This window comes from Primulina tabacum, chromosome 10 (assembly GCF_025594145.1).
Source record: "Primulina tabacum isolate GXHZ01 chromosome 10, ASM2559414v2, whole genome shotgun sequence".
NCBI classification, from domain to species: domain Eukaryota; kingdom Viridiplantae; phylum Streptophyta; class Magnoliopsida; order Lamiales; family Gesneriaceae; genus Primulina; species Primulina tabacum.
This window is the reverse complement of record NC_134559.1, coordinates 11,223,692-11,228,975: the sequence shown is the minus strand read 5'-3', so window position 1 is coordinate 11,228,975 and position 5,284 is coordinate 11,223,692.

The window sequence follows — 5,284 nt, the reverse complement described above, 5'->3', positions numbered from 1 at the left end:
GAAGTGCAGATCTCCTCTGTATTGGGATGATATATCTGAAGTACCAGAACTTGGGCCTGATATGATTCGTGAAATGACTGAGAAAGTAAAACTGGTCCAGAAAAGAATGAAGACGGCGCAAGATAGAAAAGCCAAGTATGCGAATACGTCATCAACCGTTAGTATTTGAACAGGGAGACAGAGTATTTTTGAAGATTTCTCCTTTCAGAGGCATTGTCGGGTTTGGCAAACGTGGGAAATTGTCTCCTAGATACATCGGTCCATACGAGATTCTTGAGAAGATTGGTGATCGTGCATATCGACTTGCTCTTTCTCCTTCTCTATCCGGGATACATGACGTCTTTCATGTATCGATGTTGCGTAGATATATGCCTGATGTTTCTCATGTCATTCAGCCTGATGAAGCCGAGCTTGACGACACTTTAAGTTATATTGAACAGCCAACTCAGATTCTTGATCGGAAAGAAAAACAGCTCAGAACGAAGACTATTCCACTAGTGAAAATCCAGTGGAGTCGTCATGACACTGAAGAAGCGACTTGGGAGACAGAATCATAGATGAGACAGAGATATCCAGAGTTATTTCCATGACTTGAGTATTTATTCAGCTTTTGATTATATTGCTTCTTTTACATGCTATGATTGATTGCCTGCGAGTTCGAGGACGAACTCATATCTAAGAGGGGGAGAAATGTAATACCCGAGATTTTAGTTTGATACTTTTGGGTTGTCATGTATTATGAATAAGGGAATGGAAGAACATACATGGAGAAGCGACGTTGCAATTTGAGTTTAGTGGCAAAGAAACACCGCACCCGTGCCAGAAACACTACCGCACCCGCGGTGTTGGGACAGTAAGGGCTGTGCACCTGCGGTCCAAGAGCCATGGCACCCGCGGTCGTTTCTTCTGAATTTTTGGAAGTGGTACAGTACACTCAGCGCACCCGCGGTCCAATGGCTAGCGCACCCGCGGCGAGACGTGCAGATTAAAGAATGAGACATGTGTCCTTGCCATGCATACTTAATGTGTAATCCTTCATTTCAGACTTACAGCAACAAAGAAACCTCCGAGTGAACTTCCATGAAAGGTTCAAAGTTCCTTCTATCTTAGAATTTAGCTTGTGCAAGATCCGGCCAACCGAATTTGAATCCGAGTCTATATTTGTGCCCCTCTTGTTACTAGCTATCAAAGAATGTAAGTTTTCTTTAATTCCAGTATGGTTGAAATTCATGTGTTGGGAAATTCTGATATGATGGAGATTATGTGTTCTTATGATAGCGGTGACCGTATAATTGAAATCAGATCAAAGAAATTATACCGTATGCCTTTGTTATGAATGTCAGCATATCTTGAGTTGAATTGTATAGATGTTGACATACTGGAATTAGAATTGTGATGATATGGTATTGGTTATGAATTGTTGAGATTTGGTTATTGTTGTCAGTATTCCCAGTATATCGGGACTACGCCGTTATGCCGCTGAAATGTACCGAAATGGAATATTGATAAGTACATGTATTGATTTGAGTTAGAGATTGATAGAATTCATCTTGAATATGTCATTTCAGATTGGTCTTGACAAGCTTCAACATCGAGACTTCGACATCGACAAAGACTGAACAACGAAAGGTATAATTCAATGTTGATTCGGGAAGACACAACTCAAATTAGATCTTAATTGAGTTTCCCAAAATCACATACTAGATTGTTTATAATTTAATATGGTTATGCTTTGTCTACAGAGTTGTAGCAATGCACCTGAGATAGGTGAGTCGTTGGCAGATATGCTAAGATACCGGATGTTCGGTGATGTCGATATACGTAGGAGAAGATCGACTCCTATTGTAGATATTCGATATAGAGAGGACCGAAGTCCAGGAATAAGACGTACCGCCACCCCGATTGGGAGAGTAGGTGGGAGATTGTTACGTTTTATTCACACCGGGATCCCTAGACTTAGATTGGAGTCGAGTCAAAGATTTGAAGTTCGAGATTTGATGTATAGCAATTTTTTGATCTATGTTCTAGATTAGATACATGTTCTTGATTTATGCTTTATATTTTACATATGTTTGCATGATATGCATGATACATTGTGTTATACTGGGATTTGTTCTCACCGGAGTATCTGGCTGTTGTTGTGTCTGTATGTGTGCATGACAACAGGTGGAACAGGGACATGATCAGGGTCAAGGAGAGCGTGACTGAGATTGGATAGCGTGGTTATTTCGGGCGTAGAAGACAACTAGATGTTCTACATGTGATATGTAGTTTGTTACCAACACTAGTTTGTATAAATGAAATGGAATAAGAAATTTTTTTTATGAACCATTTTCTAGCAAAGATCTACTTAATCCCAAAGATAATTGAGTCAGAGCCCAGGTCCCCACATCAGGATTACCTAACACAATCAATTAAAGTAATCTCTGGGAAGATAAAATAACTTAAGGTAGTTATGATTTATAATTGATACATGATGTAGAGTTAGTTAAAACTTTGATTTCCTCGAGATCAAGAAATTTGGTATAAATGTATAAAAATGGAAAACATATCAGAGTACGCAGCGAAAGCGTGATAGAGTGCAACATTTAAGCCAAGCAGATTAAGCATGAGTGTATATCTACGTATTTGCTGTATTAGGTTTGAGCATGCTGAGTCATTAGACTCACTAGGTTTGAATGGTTGCCGGTGATGACGATGTTGAGTCGTGATGTATGGACTATCGAGTAATCCGAGAGGCGCAGTGCATACCCGAAGACCTAGAAATTCCGCATATGTTAAAGACTTTTGATGATTTTATGTATTATCACTTTTATTTATAGAGAGTGAAGATGCTAGAATGTATTGATTTGAATTTAGATTTATATTGCTTTATTTACTTATTACGCATGAATGGTTTTGGATATTATGGAATTCATTTATTGATTATTTATTCTAGTTTATTTATGATAAATTAATTATGCATGGTTTAGAAAAAAAAGTAGTGTAAATTAAATGAATTTAGAAGTAGGGACATTTCAATTACGATATCTTCTTCTTTTTTACATAAAATTACTTTAAAAATTATGGGAAAACGCATTTTTTGTCCAATATATTTTTCTATTTTCGATTTTGGTCCTCCATATCATATATATACATTTAAATATATGTATATATATATATACACACATACATTTATATATACACACACATATATATACACATATATATAATTATATCAATAGATTTTCGAGTAAATAATCATCGAGGGTTGTATTTATAATGTGGAATTATAATAGGAATACATGATATTGTGAATATTGCATCAAAGAAAGTTTCGCAATGTGAATTAAATTTTTGTACTTGTCAATATCCTCATCCAGTAGTCGTATGTAAGTTCATGACAATATTAAATGGTGATAAGTGAAATTTAAATATTCTTTGTAAACTACGTGTTTCAAAAAATTTTAAAAGTGAAAACAACATAAATCATGCGCATATAATTTTTCGTTTTAATAATTATGACTTATATAATCTCCAAACATCAAGCAATCTTTATCAAAATCATATATATATTGCAAATCTTTATATTTTAGCAAGTAGATCGTGTGTATAAAATCCTTCTAGAAGAATTAAGTTTTGTTTTCCTATAAAACTTACCATAGATTATCCAATTTTTTTTTATTTAAGTTGGGAAAGTTCAAAGATTAACGTATCCAAATTGTTAACGTAGGACCAAACACCGTTTTACCCAAAGATTTAGTTTGTTCCAATTGTATAATTCCAATATTTTAAACCGTGCATAATTCATGCAACCACCGCGAATTATCTGAAGTTTAAAAGATGGTTGTTCTTTCTCGCTAACAAGATTATTATAAAAATGATTTTATCAATTCATTCGACCATGTCGTGTTAGAGCAAGTTTAAATGCTGTTCACATGAACTAAGTCGAGTTGTTCATATGAACTTCTACAATTATTTACATCTCTCACCATTTCACCCTCTAAGATTTCATTTGTCTTCTGGGATTTGAACAGATTTCTTGATTCATCGACTACTCTTTGATTCATTGAAAAAGGTGACATGTGACAAAATTTTGAACCAGATAATAGTTGATGAATCCAGGAATCTCTTCAAATCACAAAAGACAAGTGAGATCTTGTAGGGACAATTGGTGAAGGGTGATACAAATAATGGTAAGGGTTCAAATGAGCAACTCGACTCAGTTCATGTGAACAACATGAATGAACTACTTTCTCACAAATGACAACGTCGAAAGAATTGATAAAATCATTTATGATAATCAGCTTGCGAGCTAGTGAGCAAGAACAACCACCTCCAAACCCTAGCTCATTCGCGATTTCTCCACAGTCCCCAATTTGGCGTTCACTCGAAGATATACTAAGCTGGAGCGACAAATGGTACCGATCAGCCGATGACATCTTGACAAGAAGATGATGGAGGTTTCATGTGATTCGAGACGATGATTATATGTCACGCCCCGAAACTCGGGAATGACACCGGCGTTGTTTAACTAATCACACAATCGCAACAACAAGCCTCTTGTAGCACAGTATAAATCGAACCAGTTTATATATCATAATCTCAAATTAAATAACCATTGTCTTTACAATTACCAAAATAAATAAGACGACAGAGTTTTAATGCGGAAACGTAAATCTAATTAATAATAACGTAAAGATAATCGATTTCCTTGAGCATTCACCATCCCCAAAACTGCTCAGATTCTTCCTCCTCAATCTGTTCTTCGGGCTTATCTGGGGAGGGTTGTAAGGGGGGTGAGTATTTGGAAATACTCAGCAAGTGGGGGAAAATCGAGCACAATAAAGACAACATGCATAAATTTCGAATCATAAATCATGAGTTCATACGTACTTCATAACACATGCATAAACTTTGACCCAGCACTGCGACTCATCTACTTTCTACGGTTTACTGACGTCAGTCCCTAATTTTTACTCCTCTAAGGGGGCGAGGCCGTATAGCGGTTATGTCCCCCACCGCGTAAGGGTACGTCGTAGTTGGGATTCTCTCCCGTATACAGTCGACTCCTCACAGTGCTTTTGAAATCCTATGACAATTACACGAAAAGAGTAGAAAGAAGATTGTACTCGACTATTTATTTTTCTTGTAAAAATCGAAAGCATGCATACCCAAATCCGAAATTTTAAAGTTTAAAAATAAGGCCACTTACCGTGTCTTGGATGCTAAAAAAACGTGAAGTGCATGACTTGGATTGGATTGCTTCTTGTTCCTCGATCGGGCAGCACTTCGGCTCGACTTT